General features: G+C 40.5%; 1 protein-coding gene across 2 annotated transcripts in view; it reads right to left on the bottom strand.

Moving 5' to 3' along the window:
• RIN3 (Ras and Rab interactor 3) overlaps positions 1-13258 on the bottom strand; it is a 1126789-nt gene that overhangs the window by 170827 nt on the left and 942704 nt on the right. The gene's annotated exons all lie outside the window — the stretch shown is intronic.

Genomic DNA, 13258 nt, shown 5'->3' with positions numbered 1-13258 from the left:
TGCAGATCAGGCTAGTTAGGCTGATGGGCCTATAACTGCCTGGGTCAGTGGACACTCCACCTTTGTGTAGAGGGATGACAGTGGCTGTCCTTCATTCTGCTGGGACGAAGTTGGTGTACAGGCTTTGGACTGAGTTCATGTAGGACACAGCCAGGAATGTTGTCTGGTCCCATGGAGGCTGTATTTTTTTGCCTTTGAGAGGGCATTAATGACCTGCTCCCTGGTGATGAGGGGAGGGGGTCAGGTGCTGGGGATATTCTGGTTTACTGATGGGGGGACAGGCAGGGTGAAGTTTTCACTGAACTTATCTACCAGCAAGCTGGCTATATCTAATTATAAATAATTGCCACACATTAATTTTCTACACACCTCACTGCTATTAGAACACATAGGTTCATAGGTGTGTACTAGGCTAATGGCTCTGGAGCCTTTACAAGCCTAGCCCATAGGATTACCCTGGCTTCATGCCACCTGACCTTAGTTCCCAGTGCTTCTGTTGAGTAGAGCCACTGTAGTGATCCCTGGGGTGAATTTTCTATTTCCCATCCACTCATCAAGATTTCTGTTGAAGAGGGCCAGTGAAGTGCTCTGCTTGACATGTATAGGAAGTCTATTCCATAGCATGGGCAGTCTCTGGGTTATGAACCTATCTCTCCAGCATGTTCTGTTGATTGTAGTAATGAGGTTGAGGTCTCCTGAGCATGTGGTGTGGAGGGACTGGGATTTCTTTAGATGTAGCATTTCTAACAGAGCTGGGTCAGACATGGCTGTGTATGACAAGCAGAGATCACCTCTAAGTAGGTGATATGAGACAGAGAATAGTTGGTGTTCTTTGAGTCTTTCCATATAGGACAAGTGTTTAAGGCCTAGGATCCTCTTTGTGAGGTACTTTCGTGGCCCCTCCAGTTGTTGCAGGTGTTTAGTGAGGTACATGCCAAATGGGGCATTGTACTCAATGATTGGCCTAATGAGGGAGGAGTAGAGGGGCTCAATGACCGCTTTATTCCTGGATGCAAAACCCTTAGTAATGAGATGTTTCACACAGAAGGACTTTCTGACCACAGTGGAAATGTTTTGGTTAAAAGAGAGGTTGCTGTCAGCCTGTGTTCCCACATCTCTTATAATGCCTTCTGTGTTCAGTGGACTACCATGAATGTGTAGTTCATGGGAACTGGGTTTTCCCAAAGGGGATGACGACGCATTTTTTTGGCATTGAGCTTAAGGCCATGGTTCTGACACCAGTCATTGGTCTCAGTGAGGCCTTTCTGTAGGATGTCAACATCACTTGGGAAGTTAATAATAGCTCTCAGCTTGCAATCGTCTGCGAACTTTGTCAGCCAGAGTCCCCTCATGTTGGCCTGGCCTTCAGAGAAGTATATACCAATCAGGAGGGGACCCAGGACTGAACCCTGTGGGACTCCACTCGTGACTGGTCGGCAGTCTGACTTGAAGTCAGCTACTTTCACACTGTGGGTTCTACCTCTGAGCCAGTTTGAAACCCACCTAGTGATATAGGGGTTGATGCCTAGCTTAGTGAGATTTTCTATGATTCCTGAGTGAGGAATGGTATCAAAGGCCTTGGCCAGATCAAGGTAGGCTGTATGAACCACCTTACCTTCATCCACAGCTCTGGTGACTGACTCAAAGAAGTTGACCAAGTTGAGCAGGCATGATCTACCCTTCACAAAAAACAAATGTGGGATCCAGAGTTTGGAGATTCCCTATATCCTTGTTTATTAGGTCCATGATGCTGTGTTCCATAACTTTGCATATCAGACTCATCAAGTTAATGGGGGTGATAGTTCCCAGGGTTTGTAGTCGCTCCTCCTTTGTGGAGAGGGATGACTGTAGCAGTGTGCCATTTGGTAGGGACAAAGCCTGAGGTGAGGCTGTGACTGAACAGGGTACACAGGTGAGGTGCCAGTTCACTCTGTAGTTCATGTAGAACAAAGCCAGGGATATTGTCAGGTCCCATAGAAGCTGTATTCTTGACCTTGGACAGTGCTGTTTTAACCTGTGCAGCAGTAATACTGGGTACTTGGCAACCTATTGGTATTGTGACTGGTCCTTTGGGGGGGGGAGTAAGGTTGGCACTGAATCTGTTGGCCAGTATATTGGCAATATCTGTTGGCTTGGTAAAGGAGGTACCATTTTGCAGTAGCTCAGAGCAAATCTGGGTATTGCTGTGGAAATTCTTTACATAACTATAGAAGGCCTTGTGGTTGTCTTTACTATCTGCTGCAATTCTGTTTTCATAGCTAGCTTTAGAGGATTTGTTGAAGGATCTCAACTTTTTGTTGAGGCCGATAAGGGAGTTTCTCCAGTCTTGGGACTTCACCTTATTCCGCATCAGTTGTAGAGTTTGTTTATGGCATCGGACCACCAGATTGGCTTCCTTTTTTGGAGGAGAGTGTCTTTGTCTTATTGGGTATGGCAAGATCCATGCATTTGTGTACGTGTTCGTACATAGGTTCATAGGTTCATAGGTAGGTACTAGGCTATTGGCCCTAGGGCCTATACAAGCCTAGCCAAAAATGTACCCTGGCTTTCGCCACCCAAGAAAATTATTTTCCTGTGCCCCTGTCAAGCAGAACCACAGAAGTGATCCCCAGGGTGAATTTCCTATTACCCATCCAGTGCATTGGTGTATGATTCAGCAGTCATGCAACTATTCTCCATTTGCATGGGTGCTGTGAAGTTAGCCACCTATGTTTTTAGAAGCCCACAGTTAGCTTTGGAGAAGTTTTTCATGGTAGTTACATTTACGGGGGGACTGGGTGGGGGTGAGAGGGATGTGGATTTCCAAGGTGATTAGTTTGTGGTCAGATCTAACCAGGGAGGAGTTGACTATTGGTGTAGAGCAATGGTCGCCCATGTTAGTAATGACCAGGTCAAGGATGTTGCTACCTCTAGTGGGGGTAAGAACGAGCTGGTCCAGGGCATTGGAATTAATGAATTCCAGGAAACGCTGGGCAAATGTATTGGCACATGAGTAGTTTTCCCAGTTAATGGAGGGGTAGTTGAAGTTGCCCAGTATGAGAGTGTTAGGTTGGACCCTAATATTCTGCAGGGTGCTTAGGAATGTGGAATGTGAGTCTTGGGACATGGTTGGGGACCTATAGCAGGCTATGACCTGAATTGCTGTCTTACCCATTATTAGCTGAACCTGAAGTATCTCAGATGCGTTATGTTGGGCAACCAGTCTGGAGGTGTGCGCATCCCTTATGAATATGGAAATGCCACCACTTTTGGAGCTTCGATCCAAGTTCTGGGGCCAAAAGTTGTGGAATGAGTTATAGCCTAGTAGTGCAGGGGTGCTTTCTGCTGCCTTGAACCAGGTCTCTGTTACGGCACAAATGTTGATGTTCTCAGAGGTTTATAGGTACGTACTAGGCTACTGGCCCAAAGGTCTAAGTAAGCCTAGCCAACAAGGTTCCTAGCTTACGCCACCCAAGAAAGTTATTTTCCTGTGCCCCTGTTGAGCAGAGCCACAGAAGTGATCCCCGGGGTGTATTTCCTATTTCCCATCCACTCATCAAGATTTTTCTTGAAGAGTGCTAATGAGGAACTTTGCTTGACATAGATGGGTAGCTTGTTCCAGAGTATGGGAAGTCTCTGGGACAGGGATATATATATATATATATATATATATATATATATATATATATATGTATATAGATATAGATATACTGAAGCCATTTACTCCACTGCTGTGCAATGTTGGATATGGTGACTAAAAGTAGCAGTGGTGTTTGAAAAGTGCAGGGACCCTGCCCTGGTGTTTGATGATTAATTTTTGTTGTTTTTCTTTTTTTTCCAGACTAATGAATTAGATAATGTACAAACTGAAACAACACTATCTTCAGATTTTGCACCCCCTGTACCCCCCCGCACACCCTCTGATACTTGACATGCATCCCAAGATTCACCTCCTGAGCTTTGCTCTCAAAATGAATTTCTTGGCGTCCATGTTTCAAACACAAAACAAGTGGGTTATGATTGGAGCCATGACTATAATCCTCTATATAGCAGTCATGGCATTATAGTTTTGCTAACTACAGCTAAAGCAAATTTCATTTTTCCTAAATTGCAATGTCTAATATACTGCAGCATTAAAGACAGTGCTTGTGGCTTTCTTATTGTCCTACCTAACTAAATTATTCTCATAAAACATTACATTCTGCCTTACAGTGATGTTGATAGATTCTTATAAGTTCATAGGTGCATAGAAGGTCACTAGGCTAACAGCCCTAGAATCCTTACAAGCTTAGCCATATTTATCCTGAGTTGCTCCATAGTATACGTGACAAAAACATGAAGCAGACAACAATGAATGTGGGGCAGATATGCCATAGTACATGGTGCAAAGGAGGTTTGGATGGATAAACTAGGAGGAAGAGGTGCAATCCTCTATAACAGAAGGGATTGCAAGAAAACATAGACTGAGCCTACAAAGACGTACTCTGGGCAAGTTGGTCATTTGCAATGGTGGTGCAGTCTAAACTCACATTTCCACACATGACATAAAGATCCTTGGGTTCAGGATAGGAATGTTCATCCATGCAGATATAATAGTGTATCTTCAATGTTGATCTGGGGATTTAAATTATATATGACATGCTTAGACTTTAGCAAATGACTAGACATGTGGAACATTAATGAAAAACTAAAGTCTGAGTCAACCTCAGGGTGTTAACATCGATAAAATATGGGTTAAGCAACTGGCGCCAGAAGGTTATAGTAAATGGAATCATCTTAAATGAAAGTGTGAAAACAATGTGTACAACATATGAATTAGTAACAGGTGCTTGGTATCTTTTAGGTAATACTGCATAAAGTCTAAAAGCAAGTTTGACTCATTTGAGATGGTACAAGATTTACAGCAGTGTTAGCACATACTTTAGTGAGACTACATTTGGTCTGGCCTCCTGATCTTCCTAAGACCATTAAACCCCTATTCTACCATTTGCTCATTCATGTCCCTCCTTCTTTCTGGCTTCTGATGACACAGTGAAGAGTCATATTACATTAGAGTATTACAGAATGGCATCCTATGGGGAATCAAGACATTTTCTTCTGCTCTTTACCCCTCCCCATTATGGATGATTGTGGGTGGCTCTCCCAAGGAAAGTATTGTTTATGCATAAATACATGGGTGTGCATAAGCATGCATCTGTGTGGCAATATAGAATAGCAGACATTGCATCACAACAAAGTTCACCTCCTCACACAAGGTGTATGTTTTGGATTTGACCCCAAAGGTGTCAGTCCTGCAATAACAGATAAGACATGGGCACACCTGCAAGCCAAATCAGCTGGCAATGGCCAGTCATGCCTCTTCATCAACAGTTGTTTTTTTAGGGTCCAGGTCAATAGTCAAAGCCATATTATTTGAACCTTTTTAAGGGCTTATCTCCCTTAGCCATGGACCCAGAAATGATAAGAAGCTTGATAAAATTAGAGGAAATTCTTACATAGGGAAACTTTAAATGTGATTCAAAAAACAAAATAAATCATATGCGAGAACTACTTTCCTATCAAGGAATGAGTATAGAATGTGAGGTATAGCAAGTATAATAACAGGTGAGGAAGATAAAATAATACAGAAGAAAAAGGGAGTGTAAAGACACGTTAAGTGGTAGAAGACAGCAGCAGAGAAGGCTGGTATAAATCCCCTATGGAGAAGCAAGGGCAACACCAGTTAAAAAAAAAGTTATCCTTCCATAAGGGCAAGCATTAAGCGCCCATCTAAAGTAATGAGTAGTGAAGGAGACCCCAAACTTTAGAGCATGTCATTATAAATGCTGCAAACCTCCACTAGAAGTTGTATAAAAACAGACTACATTGCCTTAGCAAGTACAAACCTGAAGAAAAGAAAGCAGAGATGGAAAGGTTGGAAATGACAGAAACTTTTAAGGTCTTTAGGTGAGCAATAGACGCCAAGTGGGAACTGTCTTGCAAAATGCATATCACAACAATATGACAATTTGAAGAAGTATATTTATTTATTTTATTTTATTTTGCATTTGTTACTGGAAATGAAACATATTTCAGAAAGGGTAGTAGGAGACTGGAATAATGTTGGATAACTGAATATACAGTACCTTATTAAGTAGTGTGAAACACACTAGTAAACTTGAAGAATGAATAGGATGGACAAAGAAACATTTAAAAGCAATGGCACAGCAGCAAAGATAAGAATTAATTTATTGGCTGAGTTGAATAAGGAATTTGTCTGATATGTAAAGAAATGTAAACTCGTGATCCTTCTTAGCCATAGAATTTATATTTTTTTCTTTTCATTACTTCCCTGGTTCACCACTTGAGTACTGAAAATCCTTCTGCTGACTTCCCAACTTCCCTCTTCTCTTTTTGAGGCTATGATGCATACCAGTTCTCCAAATGTGATATTTCACTGTGTGGGCCTCTTGACAACTTAAAGGGCCAACCCTAGTGACTAAATCCATTGTTAAGGCCAGAGAATGGGGTCTCAGTGAGGTCTTCATGAGAATACGTGGAGCAGAGGAGAAAGCCATCATCCCCCAAGTAGCTGGTGAGTTCTTCTATCAGACGGTCATATGCAGTTACATTAATGCAGGGCACATGTGTTTATATGACCTGCACAAGACAACTGAGCACTTCCATCCCCAAAACTAGAGCTGCACTTAGGAAGCAAAGGCCTCTTCCAGATTCCATGATGTTGCATAGAATCTCATATCATCCCCAGGATAGGAGAACACATAGGGATGTCATTTTTTCTCTTCAATTGACCTATTGGCCCATTGATCCATTCTTCAACCCGTGTCACCTGCATCACAGGTGGACGCCCTGTCTCCATGACAGTGAGGTGGCAGAATTTATATTTTATGTAAACATTTACAGTCAAGGCCAGTGACATTTACAAATCTGCACAAAAACACTAAGGCTAAGTAAATGTCTAACAGCAGTAACAAACAGATGTTTTTTTTATTTAATAATGTCACCATTACTGTTTTAAAGCATTATGCATCCACTCAAAACTGACATATTCACCTGCATTTAGCCTGCCTTGCTTTGCCTTAAGTTATATAAATTCTGTAAATTCTCTTCTGCCCAATATATTTACATTATGCATATTTTCACCTACTTGACAATGAATGAAAGCTTAAATATCTTTGTAGCTGTTTTCTGCAAGTACAGAGCCAGAAGAAACAAAGGGCAACCCATATCAATAATTTCTATCCCCACTTTGTTTTTAATTTTTTAAAGTTTATCTTTGCCCCAGACTTGTCTTATTGACCTATTCAATATTTAAATTTACCTCACTCCTCCCTAGTAGGGCAGTAGCCATGGATATGCACTTCCTGACTATCTCCAGTCTGGTTGACATGGGTTTTCTATGGCATTGTAGCAATTGTCTCATGTACACTGACAACCCACTTATTCTTAATAAAACAGAAAATGTATGTGACAAGTACGAATACACTTTAACGGTGGAGGCAAAACTCTCTCATACAACTAAAACTAATCCTACAGAGGTTGTCAGTGACACTGGCACCATGCCTACCGTACAGGGTAAGCACCCTACACATAAAACTACTTATGCTGAGGCACTTATAACCTTCCTAAAACACTAACACCTTTGGCACAGTACAATCAAAGAAAGGGTCTTCAGCCATCATGTAAACACTCCATTAAAACACCACCCACAGCTACACGTAGTAACACTGCATGTAATACCTCTCCTGCAACACCTTTAAAGCAAACCAGCACACAGCCAAATTTCCCGGTCATTGTTGAGTCTATAGTGAGGCCCACTGATTTCCCCCTCTCCAGAATGAGAAAGGAGAGAGTCACAGTTAGCTGTCTTTTCAGAGCTAGGATCCATCAAGTGACACAGGCAGTCAGGTCATTGAACCACAGGCACCAGTATGACTCTGAGTATGACTCTGTCGTTGTCCATGTGGGTGTTAATGACCTAAGGCATACCTCCCTTGACTATATGAAGTGAGGCATGATCGAGCTTGCTGATTATGTGTCTTGGGCAGGTATTAGCCTAGCATTGAGCAGCATACTACCTTCTCCAAGGGCGATGCCACGTTACCAACAGAAAATTATTGAATTTAACAATTGGCTTATCCTCTGGTGTCAATCCAGGGGGGGCGGGGTACAATATTTGATGGTCTGGGAGGACATAGTTGACAGCCCAAGCTGCTTTGCCAGGGATGGTCTGCACTTATCCCCTCTAGGCTTTGGATACTGACAAAGACCTTTTCCACCCCCATAGTGCCTTTTTTACGCAATGCCAAACTGATAAACCTACCAACTTCACTGAACCTATGAAGGAATATCTGAAGGTGGTACTGCTCAGTGCTTTATTGTAGAGTCTCATGAGCAGCCCAAGTCTGCAGCGGTTCAGTTGCTTTGATGCTTTGATTTCTTCCTATTCGTTTTGAAATCCTGACCCTGATTGTTGAAAAAAAAAACTAGTGAACAAAAATAGCATCAAAGAATCTTCTGAAAACACTTCCACAAACCCTTCCCCTTGGGAAGAGGAGCATGGGTAAAGTTTTCCACACCACATAACATTTGATATCATTCTAGTGAATTTTTGAATTAGTTTTACTTTTCTGATACTCTGCTTCAGTTATCACCATATTGCGATCACGGCTCTGTAACCTGTATTAACATGCTTTTGGTCATGTGTCCTGTATGGCTTCCTAATAAATTATTTGGTCTGAATTCATCATACCCAATAATTATCGAAATGATTTTATTTTCATAAAAACTATGAAAGTTGGCCTGGTTGTAGTAAGGGCTGCACCCTTCACATCACCGTAGCTTATATAATCTCACTCCAGGTCAGATAACTTCAAGAAAATGGGCAAATCACTACTGAGTCTGAACTAACATTTTGGTAATTATTGGATGCAATGAGTTCATACATTTTAATTCATTAGGATTCTGTCTTACACCAGCAGATATCATGTGGTATAACTGATTAATAAAGAACTCTATGCATTTACTACAGATAAACTATGTTTTTCGAATGGAGGCCCACTGTTAAGGAACTGCAAATTAAAAGTGCTTTTTTAAATGTTTGTTGTCTGGCAAATTAAAACAGTTAACATAAAAATGCTGTCATGCCCAGTATTACATATGATAAGTTTATTTATATGTACAGTAGACTCCCTCTTATCTGGCCTCTCTTTAACTAGCCTCCTCTTTAACTGGCCATCAAATTTCTGCCATAGCCCTAAAGACAATAGAGAAGAACAACACTTCTGCCTCCTCTGGGCTAAATAATGGCAGATATTTGAGTTTTAGACTTCATATTCATTACAAAAATACATACTAACGCAAATCCTGTTATTCTAGCTGATTCATAAACCTATGAATGCTATTTTGTATGCTTTTTCTGATTAACCAGTCGTTCGTTTTTCCAGCCTAAGGTCCGGTCCTGGTGAGACCGGATAAGGAGTCTAGTGTAAGTGCAACAAAATTTTACAGCTGTCATCATACTCCAATAAAACAGAAAACTGAGGACTTAGTGAATAATCTTACAGTAGGCAAAAAGGTATTAGGCACTATTAAGACATATTCTATGCTTTAGTCCCACAGTATACGTGTGTAGAAAAGGTGGCAGTATGCCAAGACATATATAGTTTAATTTCTATGGGTTACGTGAGACTGGATTTACTTAAACTATGGCAGACATAAGGGAAGCAAAGTCTGCAATGTAAGAATTTGATTTTTAGAAGGCACAGCCATCTAGGGAATAAAATAATTAAGATTCTATTATTTTTAAGAAAGAAATCATGCTCCGTCCATTTTCTTGACGGGCATCTCATCAAAATCCATTTCACTAAGTTTAGCTCATCAAGTTTTCCAGTTGTTGATCTTACCTAGTTGCCAGCTCATATTTAATTAACCACTATTAAGGATAATGAATCAGAGTTCTTTATATCAGAGCTAAGCTGTTTCCCATTTTCCATACTAGTCTGATCTCAGAGTTAATACATGCATACATATATATACATAGATATAGGTATATGTCTGTAGCTAGATGTGTGTTTGTGGGAGGAGGGGTGGTCATCTTCTGCCTCAAAAACACTTACTTTTGGAAGTCATGATTAAGTGGTGTCAGTATGCAGTAAGTCTGGCAGGTTTACTATAAGTGCTCGCTTCCCAAATGCTAAAAGACTATTGTCTTAAAGCCAGGAACTCAAGTGGCACATAGATTGGGTAAAATGTAAATCTTGCTTGAACTCAAATATGAGTTCAGAAAAGCACCTGCTGCAGCTTACCTGAACACTTCAGTCAAGTATGAGTAATGCAAGTGTGGCGTCTGTGTTGATGGAATGAGAGGGATGGGACTGTAGATTAGGTTACTGGTCAGGAAGAGAATTATGAAGCAGGAGAACAGATTTTAGGTTAAAGGAGTGGGAAGTGAGTTTTAGGGTTAGAGAGTGGGAATGAATTTTTAGTTTTAGTGGGAATGGAGTTTTAGGGGTAGAGAGTGAGAATGGAGTTTTAGGGTTAGAAAGTGGGAATGGAGTTTTAGGGTTAGAGAGTGAGAATGGAGTTTTAGGGTTAGAGAGTGAGAATGGAGTTTTAGGGTTAGAGAGCTGGAAGGGAATCTTATGGTTGTGGAAGGGGGGCTTGGATTTAGGGAGCAGAAGGGAAATTTTAAGTGTAGGGAACAGGAAGAGAATGTTAGGGTTAGAGTTAGGGTTCTGGTGGGGTTATACAGTTTTATAGTATAAGGTAAGGGTTAGGTTAGAGTTAGGGTTAGAGTTAAGGTTCTGGTGGAGTTAGACAATTTTATAGTATAATGTAAGGGTTAGGATTAGAGTTAGGGTTCTGGCGGGGTTATACAGTTTTATAGTATAATGTAAGGGTTAGGGTTAGAGTTAGGGTTCTGGTGGGGTTATACAGTTTTATAGTATAAGGTAAGGGTTAGGTTAGAGTTAGGGTTAGAGTTAAGGTTCTGGTGGAGTTAGACAATTTTATAGTATAATGTAAGGGTTAGGATTAGAGTTAGGGTTCTGGTGGGGTTATACAGTTTTATAGTATAATGTAAGGGTTAGGGTTAGAGTTAGGGTTCTGGTGGGGTTATACAGTTTTATAGTATAATGTAAGGGTTAGGGTTAGAGTTAGGGTTCTGGCGGGGTTATACAGTTTTGTAGGATAGGGTACTGGGAGGGATAAGTAGTTACAGGATATCAGGTTAGTAGGTGTTCGAGCACGTACCTTTTTGAGCAAGTAGCAGTGAGTACTTGTAGTAGTCCAAGTGTAAAATCTGACTACCAGTGGGCACAGGGTTTGGCTACTTTCACCTCTGTTTACTTATGGTGTGATGCTCAGCAAAGTGACTCATCAGCAATCCTCCCCTCACACATGAATCTATGATTGTGCTTACACACACACACACACACACACACACACACAAATAAACACACATCAAGATTTGGATATATTGATCCCAATGAGATGATAATGCAATAAGATGGAGCTGATAGAAAGTGCATGTCTTTAATGGAGCCAGTTAATTAGCATACCTCAAACTGAATCAATATATATATATATATATATATATATATATATATATATATATATATATATATATATATATATATATATATATATATACACACACACACACACACACACACACACACACACACACACACACACACACACACACACACACACACACACACACACACACACAGATGGTTGTAGATGCTTCTGTGAATGGTCAAGTTTCTAGGTTGCAGAATACATAGGTGAAAAACCAACACGAAAAAAAGAAATTAGCCTGGAAGTATGTTTGGAAGAGGAGCAGGGCCCCCTGCACTCACTTTGCATGTGGGATTGGAAACCCCTTGAATTTAATTATACAAGTCCGTGGTTGCACAAACATGAAGAAGTATGACTTCTCTAAAATGAAGGAATCACTGCCAGTGTGCACATAGAAACGTCACTACAAAACAGTACACAGCATTTTGTACATCCAGGACACGAGGCTTATGGTCACTACAAAACAGTACACAGTATTTTGTGCATGAAGGACTCGAGCTTATGGTCACTACAAAACCATACACAGCATTTTGTACATCCAGGACTCGAGGCTTATGGTCACTACAAAACAGTACACAGTATTTTGTGCATGCAGGACTCGAGCTTATGGTCACTACAAAACAGTACACAGCATTTTGTACATCCAGGACTCTAGGCTTATGGAAATCAGTCCTGCAGACATGTAGATACACTGCTTTAAATATTCTGATACAGGTCTTATCTATTGCATGTCACATGATTATGTCACATGACTAGTCAGAATCACACATCTGCCTATAATGTGCAGATTTCTGTGTGTCTAAAAAATAAACCATAATTGGCTGAATAGGAACACTCAAGTGTTTGGACATATGCACGTAGCTGAAACAAACTTTCTTTGCACGAGGTTGCTGTAGTTGACACTTGTGCTTGCTCCAAGGTACAGAGACCTTGGAGCCTATTACATTAGGATTAGAAGTCCAGTTGATGGTGACCTTCAGATGAGGAGCTTTTGCCCTCTCCCCAGTGAAAAGCAGTTTCCAAAACAACAATTATGTTTTTTAGAATTAAAATTACTTTTGAGGAAATTATTTTTGATCTTCTGCCTTGGAACCCAAGCTGCATGATTCACTGCATGCTTTGCTGTTTCCTGCCCCTGCACTATGGATAACATGTTCTTAACACATCTAGTATTACTGTAACTCCAAACTTCTCTGCACAAATGTATGGTTTGTCATGACCCAGATGGTCAATATGCTACTTTTCTGCTAACAAAACATGAAGAATTACATTTATATTGTATTCTGTTTTGGCAACAAGGGACAAGAATTAATCAACTTCTGATAAAATAAATATTTATCTGTGATATACAGTGCGATTTAACAGTGAGTTCACAAACATAAATGCCCAGTTTCCTAAAGTAGCATATTCTTATCAGAGAAAAAATAAATGTTTTGACAGATAGTCATCACTTCTGCAAGACTGCTTGCTGGGTAATACTTTAACCCATATCACCAGAATGAAACATCTGCTTTATTTCTAGCAGCAATGAATGTGGCATCTTGTCTCATTTTTCATGATCCGTATAGTCACATACTGTACTGCTGTCATTTGTTTTTCTGATTATTTTTTTCTTAACAAAGAACAATTGAACTATATTATTTGCATGAGATAACTACATTTTTTACATTCAAATGCTGCATAATGTTTGAAACTT

The sequence above is a fragment of the Protopterus annectens genome, chromosome 6.part0 (assembly GCF_019279795.1).
Source record: "Protopterus annectens isolate FY-2018-M chromosome 6.part0, PAN1.0, whole genome shotgun sequence".
In the NCBI taxonomy this organism is placed as follows: Eukaryota; Metazoa; Chordata; order Ceratodontiformes; family Protopteridae; genus Protopterus; species Protopterus annectens.
The sequence above is the reverse complement of the archived record's forward strand: the minus strand, read 5'-3'. Positions and strand labels throughout refer to the sequence as shown.